Genomic DNA, 16,708 nt, shown 5'->3' with positions numbered 1-16,708 from the left:
AGTCAACTAAGTGTATGTTATCTTCTGACCCACTGGAATTGTGATACAGTGAATTATACGTGAAATTATCTATCTGTAAACAATTGTTTGGAAAATTACTTGTGTCATGCACAATGTAGATGTCCTAATCGACTTGCCAAAACTATAGTTTGTGTGTCATGTTTTGTCTTATATTGTCTTCTCATTTTGCTTTTCCTTCTGTTCGTTTTCCCCCTGCTGGTCTTTTTAGGTTCGTTCCCCTTTTACTCTCTCCCTCCCTCTCTCTCTTCTCTCTATCGTTCCGTTCCTGCTCCCAGCTGTTCCTATTCCCCTAATCAATCATTTAGTCTTCCCACACCTGTTCCCTATCTTTTCCCCTGATTAGAGTCCCTATTTCTCCCCTTGTTTTCCGTTTCTGCCCTGTCGGATCCTTGTATATTGTTCACCGTGCTGTGTCTTTGTATCGCCCTGTCGTGTCGTGTTTCCCTCAGATGCTGCGTGGTGAGCAGGTGTCTGAGTCTGCTACGGTCAAGTGCCTTCCCGAGGCAACCTGCAGTTTATTATCGAGTCTCCAGTCAGTTCTCGTGATTACGAGTGGAATTGTTTTTTATGCTTTATTTACCGCTCCGATTTGTCTAGGAGTATTGCTATTTCCTTTAACTGGATTAAAGACTCTGTTTTCGCCAAGTCGCTTTTGGGTCCTCATTCACCTGCATAACATTGTGGCTCATATGGCCAACATCCCTCATTTATTGATGGCGCTGGCTGTGCCAGGTTGGATCTGATTGCATATGGATGTCAATTAAATTTCTTATATGGCATATTGTTTTTATGAAGATTTAAAAATATTCACGTGAAAATATGTCACTAATTGGATGGAAACCTAGCTAAAGACACCCTAAAGTCTCTGGCAAGTGGGCTAGTCCAGTGTCACTTTGATTATGCCTGCACATCATGGTTCACCAGCAGCCACAAACATCTAAGGATTATGCTTCCAGCCAAACAAACAGGTAAGAATTGTACCTGAACTCCCCTCTCATCTGGAGGTTGAGCATTTATTGTCTCTATCTCTGTAATGTGTCTGCTTCTATGTAATTGTAGATGTATTTACGTACAACATAAGGACCACAATGGAAATAGGTCCCCGACTTTATTGTGCAATACACAAAACATGTTTTTATTTTCTTTACTGACAAATAAGGTCAATCAATCAATCCAAACTGTGCAGCAGACCAATTGATGTCACGCCCTGACCTTAGATATCTCTGTTTTCTATATATTTTGGTTAGGTCAGGGTGTGACAAGGGTGGGTACTCTAGTGTTGTATGTCTAGGGTTTTGTATGTCTAGGGTTTTGTATGTCTAGGGTTGTTTTGTTTCGGTGAGTTTCAGTTGATTAAAAATATGTGAAACTCTATTCGCGCTGCGCCTTGGTCTCATCCTCTTTACGACGATCGTGGCAATTGATGAATGGAAAGAGACATCTGAAAAAAAAACCACCAAAAAGTTTAACGACATTCAGAGATTGTTAAACAAAGCCTTCAATACTTAGTGAGTCTACAAGGTAGGGAGGGATGTATTTTCTGTTTGTCGAGAGATTGCCATAGTCTAGTTATTGTGGTGTTGAAACTGAAAACCATTATAATGAAGTGCCTGAAGTCGGTAAGCTTTGTTTATTGGTTGTGTGGTGAATTGGCACATAAACTTGTCAGTGGAAAATCCATTGCATATATTTTATATAATTATAAATACAACATCGAAATGTTGAAAATCTGATTCCCTCTAGCTGATCATTGTTTGCAGCTGGCTCTGATCGTAGTGTAATGAAACAGGCAGGGAGAGTGAGCACATCTGTGGTGGTCAGTGAACCCTCAACCTTCAGGCCCGTAGCCCTGCGTGGCATCGACTGTGCCACAAAAAGCAAGCTAAAGTGGCAAAGTCAATATCCACATTTATAAACACAGTTATTGTTATTTGTGGTTGTAAACGTTATTTTGAGTAAATTCTATAAGGGGAGAGTGTTCAGTCTATTTTACAGTAGAACAGGAGGGTCATTTGAAAATATTTTTTACTTTGGGGAGGGGGGTGCTTTTTTCTGGCACTTTGAGTTGGACCAGCCCCTCCCCCCAATAAATGTATATCTGTCCCTTAGATAACAAACTAGGTTGTTGGTGGGAAAATCGAACAGGAAGTGTAGCATGATATAGTTTTCTCCAGCCTATCAGATAGGTCTGAGAGTATAGACTTACCATTTCTGCATTTCATGGGCAGAGGACAACTGCATCAGACGTGTAAAAGCTACTCACCAAGATGATCAAAACTGAAGTGATTGTGGTACTTCTCAATTTGATGTGTAAGTGAAATTCCAAACTTTTTTCAATAATGAATGGCTTAATTCCTAGACCCTAGTTCTGGACTAAAACTATCCTTAATGGAGATTGTGAAAAGAATTCTAAATGGAGATGGCCTGATCTGTCTCTGGGAAAGCAGTCGCTTATCATGTATTTCTAATATGTAGTTCATTAAACTAATCTGAAATGTTAAAGGAAACTTATGGATAAAAACGGTGGACATGTTTAACCTCAAACACAATTGAAGGTGTTACAGAAAAAAATATTTACTTCCCATTTAAGTTGATTGTTTCTTGTAAATGCATTGCATTATCACTTTATAACATAGGCAATAGTTGTATTTTAATTGGCACGGTTATAAAATGTGTTTTTACAGATGTGACACAATAAAATGATGTTCGGGAGGTTCGTCCTTGGGACCCAGTGACTCTATACTTGTTATGCTCGTCGAAATGATCGGACCAAGGTGCAGCGTGTAGGCGTACATTTTGTCTTTATTAAAAATGAACACCTAAAAACAACAAAAGGAAAATGAACGTAACGTTTGATAGGTTACACAGAGCTGAACAAAAACAACATCCCACAAAACTAAGGTGACAAAACAGGCTACCTAAGTATGATTACCAATCAGAGACAACGAAAGACAGCTGTCCGTGATTGAGAACCATACCCGGCCAAAACATAGGAATAAAAAACATAGTGTTTCCCACCCGAGTCACACCCTGACCAAAGAAACATAGAGAAAAAAAGATCTCTACAGTCAGGGCGTGACAGACCCCGCTCCACCTCTGGCTCCCCCCACTTTGGTGGCATCTCAGGTGCGGGGACCCTCGTCGCCGACCCCAGACTGGGGACCCTCTCCGCTGGCCCTGGACTGGGGACCCTCGCTGCGGGTCCCGGACTGGGGACCCTCGTCGCCGACCCCAGACTGGGGACCCTCTCCGCGGGCCCTGGACTGGGGACCCTCGCTGCGGGTCCCGGACTGGGGACCCTCGTCGCCGACCCCGGACTGGGGACCCTCGTCGCCGACCCCAGACTGGGGACCCTCTCCGCGGGCCCTGGACTGGGGACCCTCGCTGCGGGTCCCGGTCTGGGGACCCTCGTCGCCGACCCCGGACTGGGGACCCTCGTCGCCGACCCCGGACTGGGGACCCTCGCTGCAGGCCCCGGACTGGTGACTCTCGCTGCAGGTCCCGGACTGGAGACTCGCTGCAGGCCCCGGACTGGTGACTCTCGCTGCAGGCCCCGGACTGGAGACCGTCGCTGGAGCCTCCGGACTGGAAACCGTCGCTGGAGCCTCCGGACTGGAGACCGTCGCGGGAGCCTCCGGACTGGAGACCGTCGCTGGAGCCTCCGGACTGACCTGTGGAGTAGGCACAAGATGAACTGGGCTGTGGGGGAGCACTGGAGATCTGGTGCTTATCCTTGGCACCACTCTTCCATGCTGAATGCCCACTTTAGCCCAGCATGTAGATGTACCATATATTTTGCTTTATTACATTACAAAATGTACCATTGTATATTAAAACACATTTCACCCATAAAATATTGTTTCCATGTGAACCCAGTGCAGTCTCTCAAAGTTGCATTAACAATGTCATAATAAAATCATGAAAAACCATCATAGCCCATACTGCTTCCTGGTGGTGATCTGGGCATCCTTTCCAACCATGTACATACTGTACGTCCACATGGTACCGTCCTCATTCAACTTGACAACACTCTGTCTTACAATTCCTGCAAGATACCCACACTGCAGTTTCACTTATACCCTGTTCATACTGAAAAAACTGAGCTTTACTGCACTGCCCTGATTGTCTGGCAAGCATAAATATGTAGGATCTTAATTGTTCACCTTTAAAAAATAAAAATAATTCACATTTATTTAACCAGGTAGGCTAGTAGAGAAAAGGTTCTCATTTACAACTGCGACCTGGCCAAGATAAAGCAAAGCAGTGCGACACAAACAACAGAGCTACACATTGAATAAACAAGAGTACAGTCAATAACACAATAGAAAAAAAAGAAAGTCTATGTACAGTGTGTGCAAATGGCGTGAGGTGGTAAGGCAATAAATAGGCCACAGTAGCAAATTAATTAACATTTAGTAAATTAACACTGGAGTGATAGATGTGCAGATGATGATGAAGTTGAAATACTGGTGTGCAAAAGAGCAGAAAAGTAAATAAAAACAATATGAGGATGAGGTAGGTAGATTCGATGGGCTATTTACAGATGGGCTATGTACAGCTGCAGTGATCGGTAAGCTGCTCAGATAGCTGATGTTTAAAGTTAGTGAGAGAAATATAAGTCTCCAGCTTCAGCAATTTTTGCAATTCATTCCAGTCATTGGCAGCAGAGAACTGGAAGGAAAGGCGGCCAAATGAGGTGTTGGCTTTGGGGATGACCAGAGAGACATACCTGCTGGAGCGCGTGCATCAGGTGGGTGTTGTTGTCGTGACCAGTGAGCTGAGATAAGGCGGAGCTTTACCTAGCATAGACGTTTAGATGACCTGTAGCCAGTGGGTCTGGCGACGAATATGTAGCGAGGGCCAGCCGACGAGAGCATACAGGTCACGGTGGTGCTTGGTATGTGGGGCTTTGGTGACAAAACGGATAGCACTGTGATAGACTGCATCCAGTTTGCTGAGTAGAGTATTGGAGGCTATTTTGTAAATGACATCGCCGAAGTCAAGGCTCAGTAGGATAGTCAGTTTTACGAGGGTATATTTGGAGGCGTGAGTGAAAGAAGCTTTGTTGTGAAATAGGAAGCCAAGTATAGATTTAATTTTGGATTGGATATGTTTAATATGAGTCTGGAAGGAGAGTTTACAGTCTAGCCAGACACCTACTCTAGGTATTTGTAGTTGTCCATATATTCTAAGTCAGAACCATCCAGAGTAGTGATGCTAGTCGGGCGGGCGGGCGGGCAGCGAACGGTTGAAAAGCATACATTTGGTTTTACTAACGTTTAAGAGCAGTTGGAGGCCATGGAAGGAGAGATGTATGGCATTGAAGCTCGTTTGGAGATTTGTTAACACAGTGTCCAAAGAAGGGCCAGATGTATGCAGAATGGTGTCGTCTGCATAGAGGTCGATCAGGGAATCACCCGCAGCAAGAGCGACATCGTTGATATATACAGAGAAAAGAGTCGGCCCGAGAATTGAACCCTGTGGCACCCCCATAGGGACTGCCAGAGGTCCAGACAACAGGCCCTCCGATTTGACAGACTGAACTCTGTCTGAGAAGTAGTTGGTAAAACAGGCGAGGCAGTCATTTGAGAAACTAGGGCTGTTGAGTCTGCCGATAAGAATACAGTGATTGACAGAGTTGAAAGACTTGGCCAGGTCGATGAAGATGGCTGCACAGTACTGTTTTTTATCGATGGCGGTTATTATATCGTTTAGTACCTTGAGCGTGGCTGAGGTTCACCCGCGACCAGCTCGGAAAACAGATTGGGTTTCGAAATGGTACGTTGGGATTCGAAATAGTCAGTGATCTGTTTATTAACTTGGCTTTAGAAGACTTTAGAAAGGCAGGGCAGGATGGATATAGGTCTATAACAGTTTGGGTCTAGAGTGTCACCCCCTTCGAAGAGGTGGATGACCGCGGCAGCTTTCCAATCTTTAGGGATCTCAGAAGATACGAAAGAGAGGTTGAACAGACTGGTAATAGGGGTTGCAACAATTGCGGGGGATCATTTTAGAAAGAGAGGGTCCAGATTGTCTAGCCCAGCTGATTTGTATGGGTCCAGGTTTTGCAATTCTTTCAGAACATCTGCTATCTGAAATTGGGTGAAGGAGTAGCTGGGGAGGCTTGGGCAAGTAGCTGCGAGGGGTGCGGAGCTGTTGACCGGGGTTGGGGTAGCCTTGCAGTCGGATGCCAAGCAGTTGCCATGCCAAGCAGTGATGCAGCCAGTCAATATGTTCTCAATGGTGCAGCTGCTGTATAACTCTTTGAGGATCTGAGGGCCCATGCCAAATCTTTTCAGTCTCCTGCTAGGGTAAGAGACGTTGTCTCTTACGTTTGTATTTCCATTTCTATTTATTAGGGATCCCCATAAGCTGCTGCCAAGACAGCAGCTACACTTCCTGGGGTCCAAACACACCAAAGCACCCACATTACACATAAAACAAAAGATAAAACAGTGAACTATGTTTGTACTAAGTGAGCTAAAGATAAAACAGTACATCATATAACATCCCTACACCACCACATATCCACAGCCAAAATGTTCAATACCACCATACGACATTATCACAATGTGTGAGTATGCATGTGTCTGTACCTTTGTGTGTGTCTCCTCACAGATGACATTGTTCCGTAAGGTGTATTTTTACCAGTTTTTTAAAATCTGATTATACTGCTTGCATTAGTTACCTGATGTGGAATAGAGTTCCATGTAGTCATGGATCTATGTAGTACTGTGGGCCTCCCATAGTCTGTTCTGGACTTGTGGACTGTGAAGAGACCTCTGGTGGCATGTCTTGTGGGGTATGCATGATTGTCCGAGCTGTGCGGTAGTATTTTAAACAGACAACTTGGTACATTCAGCTTGTCAACATCTCTTATAAAAACAAGTAATGATGTAACATATACAGTTGGCATTGCTGCTATGATTGTAGTTGTCCTTGATGTCCTTTGTTAATTTTTATTTTTTGCATTGTGCTGCATTGCACAGTGCTGTTTTCTTCTGCCTTTTTCTTCTTTCTCTTTAGTTAATTCTCTTGGTTGTTGGTGTATATGGGGGGGGGGTTCTTGGGGAATGGAATTAATTGTATATTTTTCTCGGGGGGAGACTGTGCGAGGGGAACTGGGGGAGTTCCTGAACTGTGGGGGGTTCACATTTTTTGGCCTGGTGGGTGATCTGTCAACGTGCCCTTGAGCAGGGCATTGAACCTGGGTGCTTCTGTGTGTGGCTCTGAATGGGAGTCTTCACTGAGAGGCTTCACATCAAGTATATTGTATGTTTTGGAAATTAAATTTAAAAGATATGATAATTTTTTTAAAGTAATGATGAAGTCAATCTCTCTTCCACTTTGAGCCATGAGAGATTAGCATGCATGTTATTAATGTTAGCTCTCCGTGTACTTTTAAGGGACAGCCATGCTGCCATGTGCTGAGCCAACTGCAATTTTTCCAAATCCCTCCTTGTGGCACCTGACCACACAACTGAACAGCAGTCTAAGTGCGTCAAAACTAGGGCCTGTAGGACCTGTCTTGTTGATAGTGTTGTTAAGAAGGCAGAGAAGCGCTTTATTATGGACAGACTTCTCCTCATCTTAACTACTGTTATATCAATTTGTTTTGACCATGACAGTTTACAATCCAGAGTTACTCCAAGCAGTTTAGCCACCTCAACTTGCTCCATTTCCACATTATTCATTATGAGACATAGTTGAGGTTTAGGGTTTAGTGAACGATTTGTCCCAAATACAATGCTTTTATTTTTGGAAACATTTAAGGCTAGCTTATTCCTTGCTACCCATTCTGAAACTAACTGCAGCTCTTTGTTAAGTGTTGCAGTCATTTCAATCGCTATAGTAGGTGACGTGTATAGTGTTGAGTCATCCGCATACATTGGCACACTGGCTTTACTCATAGCCAGAGGAATTTTGTTAGTAAAGATTGAAAAAAGTAAGTGGCCTAAATAGCTACCCTGGGGAATTCCTGATTCTACCTGGAATATGTTTGGGAGGCTTCCATTAAAGAACATCCTCTGTGTTCTGTTAGACAAGTAACTATTTATCCACATTGTAGCAGGGGGTGTCACGCCATAACACATACGTTTTTCCAGTAGCGGACTTTGATCGATAATGTCAAAAGCTGCACTGAAATCTAACAAGAATAGCCCCCACAATCATTTTATCATCAATTTCTCTCAGCCAATCATCAGTCATTTGTGTACGTACTGTGCTTGTTGAGTGTTCTTCCCTATAAGCGTGCTGAAAGTCTGTTGTCAATTTGTTAACTGTGAAATAGCATTGTATCTGGTCCAACACCATTTTTTCCCCAGAAGTTTACTAAGGGTTGGTAACAGGCTGATTGGTTGGCTATTTGAGCCAGTAAATGGGGCTTTACTATTCTTGGGTAGCTAAATTACTTTAGCTTCCCTCCAGGCCTGAGGGCATAAACTTTCTAGTAGGCTTAAACTGAAGATGTGGCAAATAGGAGTGGCAATATCGTCCACTATCATCTTCAGTAATTTTCCATCCAGATTGTCAGACCCTGGTGGCTTGTCATTGTTGATAGACAACAATATTTTTTTTCACCTCTTCCACACTAACTTTACAGAATTCATAAGCACAATTCTTGTCTTTCATCATTTGGTCAGATATACTTGGATGTGTAGTGTCAGCATTTGTTGCTGGCATGGCATCCCTACATTTTCTTATCTTGCCAATGAAAAAGTCATCAAAGTAGTTGGGTAGTGCACCCTGTTGGTTTTGTGATGAATGAGCCATCTGATTCAATGAATGATGTAGCCGAGTTGGCTTTTGTTCTGAAAATGTCATTTATGATGCTCCAAAGCGTCTTACTATCATTCTTTATATCATTTATCTTTGTTTCATAGTTTCTCTTTGTTTTTATTTAGTTAAGTCACATGATTTCTTAATTTGCTGTACGTTTGCCAATCAGTTGGGCTGTCAGACTTATTTGCCATACCTTTTGCTCCATCCCTCTCAACCATACAAATGTTCAAATCCTTATCAGTACAAGGAGATTTAACAGTTTTCACAGTCATTTTCTTAATGGGTTTGTGCTTATTAATAACTGGAATAAGCAATGTCATAAATGTGTAAAGTGCTGCATCTGGATGCTCCTCATTACTCACCACAGACCATCATCAACATATGAATCAAAATTTTCACAACAAAACTTATTGTATGACCTTTTTTACAGTATATTAGGCCCAACCTTTGAAACTTTTGTTTTTCTAGATATGGCAATTATATTGTGATCACTACATCCTATGGATTTGGATACTGCTTTAAAGCACATTTCTGCAGCATTAGTAAAGATGTGATCAATACATGTTGATGATTTCATTCCTGTGCTGTTTGTAAAATACCCTGGTAGGTTGACTGACAACCTGAACCAGGTTGCAGGCAATGGTTACAATTTGAATTTTTTTCTTGAGTGGGCAGCTTGATGAGAAAATATACCCAGAAAATATACTTCTATGTTGATATCACATACATTATCAAGCATTTCACACATATTATCCAGATACTGACTGTCAACACTTGGTGGTATGAAGCAGCTTCCCACAAGAATTGGGTTTAGGTGAGGCAGATGAACCTGTAGCCACATTACTTCAACAGTATTTAACATTAGATCGACTCTAAGCTTTACAGGAATGTGGTTCTGAATATAGACCACAACACCGTTTCTGTCTTTTCGGTAGATGTTAAAACCATGTATTGCTACAACTGTATCATCAAAGGTATTATCTAAGTGAGTTGCAGAGATAGTCAGAATATGAATGTCATCTGTTACATGCTAGTTATTGACTTCGTGCACCTTATTTCTCAGGCTGCATATGTTAATATGGCTGTTTTTTAGCACTTTTTGGGTTGCTTGATTGTTTTTAATGCTTTACTGGGAAGCTTATCAGAAGTAGACTTGCTCATGTTATTTGTATTGGAGCTGATAGTAGAGGGTGAGCTGCACATTTACATTTACATTTAAGTCATTTAGCAGACGCTCTTATCCAGAGCGACTTACAAATTGGTGCATTCGCCTTATGACATCCAGTGGAACAGTCACTTTACAATAGTGCATCTAAATCTTAAAGGGGGGGGGGGGGGTGAGAAGGATTACTTTATCCTATCCTGCACAAAGTGGTCTTCCTACACACCATCTCAGTGTTAACAGTGTAACTCTGGTTCATAGGTTCATGATTACTCATGATTACTGCATACAATAGCTGAAGGATCAAAGGAATTAAGGGCAATTTGGGGGGGCATAAAATAAGCTACTTACATTGTGTCTGCCAACGCCCCTAGGATAATATACATTTTATGCAACATTATGATGACTAATTGTCACAATGGTAGGGATTAACTGAGCTGGTCTTGGGTCATTGATAAGTCATTGTTTCAACGCAGCCCTGAAATGCGTGGACAGAGTCCAGGAGCCAAGATGATTTGGATGGACTCCGTCATTCCTGTAGAGTATCTTCTATTTCCAGAAGGTGTCAAAGTTATCTATAAAAGTGACTCCAGAAGAGGTACAGTAGTCTTGTAGCCAGATGTGTAATGTCAGTAGCCTGCTGAATCTTTCACACCCGTGGCCCAATGATGGTACCTGAAATTATTGTCTTTTAATGATAAAATCTGTTTTTTATATTCCATTTTCAGATGTTCTGAGCTAGACTTCCTGATATCGTATGACACCACATGGACTACGACAGTGTCAGCTCCCGTCAATTGTCGTAGCACAGTTGGAAACAGCCTTGTGACGTCCTGTACTCGTGCCCCTGGGTAGCACAGGGTTTTTGCCTTGGGAACGGAGATGTTTCTCACCATAGAATTGCCTATGATGTCAGCTGGTGATGTTAAATGGGCCGGTCTCTCAGGCAACCTCATGGTCTGATAAAGGTACGAGCTCCGAGGATCTTTCTTTCTCTCGGGGGAGGAGGACCATGCCTCAGGACGACCTGGCCTGATGACTCCTTGCTGTCCCCAGTCCACCTGGCCGTGCTGCTGCTCCAGTTTCAACTGTTCTGCCTGTGGCTACGGAACCCTGACCTGTTCACTGGACGTGCTACCTGTCCCAGACCTGCTGTTTTCAACTCTCTAGAGACAGCAGGAGCTTTAGAGATACTCTGAAAGATCGGCTATGAAAAGTCAACTGACATTTACTCCTGAGGTGCTGACCTGTTGCACCCTCAACAACAACTGCTGCCGTGCTGCTGCTCCAGTTTCAACTGTTCTGCCTGTGGCTACGGAACAATGGAGAGCCGACACGGCAGCAACACTTCCATCAGACCAGACCGGTGTCCGGCTACTGGGGTGGAAGGAAAATAAAAAGTTAGCAAGCGTGGATTCCCCAGTAGCTTGTGTAGGTTTGCTACTTGAAAAACATTGAAAAAGTATATAAAACCACACAGCTTTACAAAAACATTAAACCAAGCTCTCTCGTCCAGCTTTCAGCTTTTGGAGTTTGAACAGCGTTGATTTATTGTTTGTTTTCTATTGAAGCAGTAGATGCCTTTCGGGGAGGAAGACATGATGGATTAAGGGGAGAACAGGTATATTTACATTGTGAAATGGATCAATTCCAATTTGAGGGTGAAATTTGTCAATGACTCTACTACATATCTCATGATAACCCTTGAAAATGAGTCTATGTGATTAATAATGTGACAGTAATTCATATTAAGTATTTTCCAACCAATATGTGGCCTGCTGTCTCATAGAAACTTTAGTATTTCTGTGAACATAACCTTTAATGGTTTGAAAATGTAATATGAAAAACAAAAAGTATGTATGTGTAATAATCATGGGGTTACTGTGTTTCTAAAATATGTTCCTCCTTAGGATCAAGATGGAGATATGTCAATAATGCTGCATTGAATTTCTCTGAGAGGAAAACTAAAAGAGGAAGAAAGAAGAGAGACACCACAGGAGAATGTGTACTCTGATGTCAGGTGTTCAGACTGGGAATGAACTTCGTTTATGTGCAGAGGAACTTAGCATCATTATTCTAAAATGTAACATTAATAATACTTACATTTGTAAGTCAGTGCCACTTCTACACAGAGAATTTGAAAATATGAGAATATCACACATTTAATAAAACATGTATAAAAATCATGATCAAGCAGAACATGAATTCACTCAATGGAAGAAGAGCTATAGTTTTTCTTAAAGGTATATGTTTCTCCCCCAAAATGTTTTAAACATTTTGTTAGTCCACTGGATACAGTCCCAAACAATTGTGCATGTCAGCAGTTAACAAAATAGAGCAGTTTCAGTAAACATTTAAAAGTTTGATGATGATTTGTTTTGAATCACGAGATGAATCATCATCATCATCCTCATCATCCTCATCATCATCCTCATCATCCTGATCGCCATCATCATCGTCAACATCATCATCATCATTACCATCAACATCATCATCATCATCACACGTTTAGCTTTGTACCGAAAGTGCTCTACTCTTGTCAAACTCATGATTTAAGACTAGAGACCCTGGGATTCAGACCACGTGGTACAAGACAAACATATTGTGTTCTGCTGAAGCTCTATTTTCATTCTTGCTGTTTGGATGAGAAAGTAAATGGTTGTACAGCTAAGGGGCGGTGCTGTAGAGCTGTGTGGGTGGCTGTTTGAGTGAAACAGATGTGGAGGAGAAGCAACCAGTGTAAAAGCACAGCCATCTCGATATTGATGCATCCTGTTGACAATATCAACAGAGCCTCCCCAGTTACATAGATTAGACTGATGACCTTTGTTCCACAATGAAACACAACTGGTGTTAACCCAACGTGAAACACAGCTGGCATTAACCCAACATGAAACACAACTGGTATATGAACCCAATATGAAACACAACTGGTATATTAACCCAATATGAAACACAACTGGTATATTAACCCAACATGAAACACAACTGGTATATTAACCCAATATGAAACACAACTGGTATATTAACCCAATATGAAACACAACTGGTATATTAACCCAATATGAAACACAACTGGTATATTAACCCAATATGAAACACAACTGGTATATTAACCCAATATGAAACACAACTGGTATATTAACCCAATATGAAACACAACTGGTATATTAACCCAATATGAAACACAACTGGTATATTAACCCAATATGAAACACAACTGCTATATTAACCCAATATGAAACACAACTGGTATATTAACCCAATATGAAACACAACTGGTATATTAACCCAATATGAAACATAACTGGTGTTATTAACCCAACGTGAAACACAACTGGTATATTAACCCAACATGAAACACAACTGGTATATTAACCCAATATGAAACACAACTGGTATATTAACCCAATATGAAACACAACTGGTATATTAACCCAATATGAAACACAACTGGTATATTAACCCAATATGAAACACAACTGGTATATTAACCCAATATGAAACACAACTGGTATATTAACCCAATATGAAACACAACTGGTATATTAACCCAATATGAAACACAACTGGTATATTAACCCAATATGAAACACAACTGGTATATTAACCCAATATGAAACATAACTGGTGTTATTAACCCAACGTGAAACACAACTGGTATATTAACCCAACATGAAACACAACTGGTATATTAACCCAATATGAAACACAACTGGTATATTAACCCAATATGAAACACAACTGGTATATTAACCCAACATGAAACACAACTGGTGTATTAACCCAATATGAAACACAACTGGTATATTAACCCAATGTGAAACACAACTGGTATTAACCCAACGTGAAACACAGCTGGTATTAACCCAACGTGAAACACAACTGGTATATTAACCCAACATGAAACACAACTGGTATATTAACCCAATATGAAACACAACTGGTATATTAACCCAATATGAAACACAACTGGTATATTAACCCAATATGAAACACAACTGGTATATTAACCCAATATGAAACACAACTGGTATATTAACCCAATATGAAACACAACTGGTATATTAACCCAATATGAAACATAACTGGTATATTAACCCAATATGAAACACAACTGGTATATTAACCCAATATGAAACACAATTGGTATATTAACCCAATATGAAACACAACTGGTATATTAACCCAATATGAAACACAACTGGTATTAACCCAATATGAAACACAACTGGTATATTAACTCAACGTGAAACACAACTGGTATTAAACCAATATGTATGAAAGAGGTTCAAAGAAGGGAATATATTGATACATTTATCAAAACATATAATAATGATACATTTTTTGTGAATTTAAAAATAAATAACCAACTAGGTCAAAACACTAAAGCCCTGTCTTTGTTTCACAGAGCCTCAACCTCGAACTAGCCTCAACTCAATCACCTCCCCTCGGTGTAGGGGAATGGAAAAGGGTTACAGTATACAAGAAAGAATCCATACTAGTCAGTTACAAACGGAGTGAGAGAGTCCTGACCCACCCCTTAAATGAAGATAGCAAAGTATTATTAATGTCATAGCCTTTAGCTCCGCCCATCAAGGGGAGGAGGTACCAGTAATGCTCCAAACTAGTGTAGCAAAAAATAGACTAGTCAGTCAGTCATCTGCCGTACAGAGAGATTGTTCTCAGGTTTTATCTGAATATGAATACTTAATTTGCATTGGCATTAAAAAAAGTAACAGGTGAAACATAAAATGGTTCATTGTAGTCAGTAGAACAAGTAGTATTCATCCCAAAATGATGGAGTGGGTTTTTGTTACTAGCTATCGTTAAACTCTTCTGTTGTACTTCAGGATATGCCCAGTACTTATCTGGTAATACACACAGGTAGCTTACAATATTGATTAAAATGTGAAAAAGTTGTTGAAATAAAGAGTTTGTATCAGAGGCCACAAAGACAACATCACATATAATGTTTCCACAGGAGGCTGCTGAGGGGAGGATGGCTAATAATGATGGCTGGAACGGAGTGAGTGGAATGGCATCAAACACATGGAAACCTGGAACACTGTGTTTGATGTTTTTGATACCATTCAACTCATTCTACTCCAGCCGTTACCACGAGCCCGTCCTCCACAATGAAGTTGCCACCAACCTCCTGTGGTAGTATGTCTTGTATATAACTAGGTGGTACCATATGTCCTGTATATACATTAACTAGGTGTTACTGTATGTCCTGTATATACAGTACCAGTCAAAAATTTGAACACTCCTACTCATTCCAAGGATTTTCTTTATTTTTACTATGTCATACATTGTAGAATAATAGTGAAGACATCAAAACTATGAAATAACACATATGGAATCACGTAGTTACCAAAAAGGTGTTAAATAAATCAAAATATATTTTATATTTGAGATTCTTCAAAGTGCCAACCTTTGCCATGCTGGCAGCTTTGCACAATGTTAATTTGTAGCTTTGTGTGTGACGATAATCACCCTGTAATTTTCCACTCGACCGAGTGAGAGAGTGAGACCCACACAGGATGACTGACCTGCAGTTGAGGTCGCACTTAAAAAAACAGCTAGACACATGTGCATTGACAAAACATACCCTCCACCCTGAGCCTGCAAATTTGAGAAGGTGTTATTCAAACATTTACAGCACTCCTTTCATTAAAGTTATTTAGGTTCTTTATTAAGTAATGTGCCAAAATAACCCTAATATAAATAAGCTTAAAAAATACTACTATTTGATATAATGTTTAAGATCAGCAGATCTATTACCCAGGCCTGTTTGACCTCCCCACTAAAGACCATCAGATCTATTACCCAGGCCTGTTTGACCTCCTCACTAAAGACCATCAGATCTATTACCCAGGCCTGTTTGACCTCCCCACTAGAGAACAGCAGATCTATTACCCAGGCCTGTTTGACCTCCTCACTAAAGACCATCAGATCTATTACCCAGGCCTGTTTGACCTCCTCACTAAAGACCATCAGATCTATTACCCAGGCCTGTTTGACCTCCTCACTAAAGACCATCAGATCTATTACCCAGGCCTGTTTGACCTCCCCACTAGAGAACAGCAGATCTATTACCCAGGCCTGTTTGACCTCCTCACTAAAGACCATCAGATCTATTACCCAGGCCTGTTTGACCTCCTCACTAAAGACCATCAGATCTATTTGTCATGTTTTGTCATTTATTATCAAGTCTTGTCCCTGTGCTTCCCATTCTATTCGTTTCCCTCTGCTGGTCTTATTAGGTTCTTTCCCTCTTTCTATCCCTCTCTCTCCCCCTCCCTCTCTCACTCTCTCGCTCTCTCTTCTCTCTATCGTTCCGTTCCTGCTCCCAGCTGTTCCTATTCCCCTAATCATCATTTAGTCTTCCCACACCTGTTCCCGATCCTTTTCCCTGATTAGAGTCCCTATTTCACTCCTTGTTTCCCGTACCTGCCCTGTCGGATCCTCATTTATAATTCACCGTGCTGTGTCTATCTTTTGCCCTGTCGTGTCGTGTTTCCCTCAGATGCTGCGTGGTGAGCAGGTGTCTGAGTCTGCTAGGTTCAAGTGCCTTCCCGAGGCAACCTGCAGTTCTCGATCAAGTCTCCAGTCTGTTCTTGTCTTTACGTGTAGTATTATGCTTTTTGTTTTGTAAAGTTTATTCTGGATTAAATACTCTGTTTTCGCCAAGTCGCTTTTGGGTCCTCATTCACCAGCATGACACTATTACCCAGGCCT

At 41.3% G+C, this 16,708-nt stretch overlaps 1 long non-coding RNA gene across 2 annotated transcripts; it reads left to right on the top strand.

Moving 5' to 3' along the window:
* The first annotated feature begins 2,202 nt into the window (after window positions 1–2,202).
* LOC123992416 lies at window positions 2,203–12,131 on the top strand. Of its 2 annotated transcripts, none has more exons than XR_006831240.1 (3): window positions 2,203–2,331; window positions 11,536–11,585; window positions 11,875–12,131. It is a non-coding gene; the product is annotated as an uncharacterized LOC123992416 (long non-coding RNA). The 2 variants fall into 2 exon arrangements; XR_006831241.1 differs by lacking the exon at window positions 2,203–2,331 and adding an exon at window positions 11,160–11,395.
* Window positions 12,132–16,708: the final 4,577 nt, after the last annotated feature.

This window comes from Oncorhynchus gorbuscha, linkage group LG13 (genome assembly GCF_021184085.1).
Source record: "Oncorhynchus gorbuscha isolate QuinsamMale2020 ecotype Even-year linkage group LG13, OgorEven_v1.0, whole genome shotgun sequence".
In the NCBI taxonomy this organism is placed as follows: Eukaryota; Metazoa; Chordata; class Actinopteri; order Salmoniformes; family Salmonidae; genus Oncorhynchus; species Oncorhynchus gorbuscha.
The sequence above is the reverse complement of the archived record's forward strand: the minus strand, read 5'-3'. Positions and strand labels throughout refer to the sequence as shown.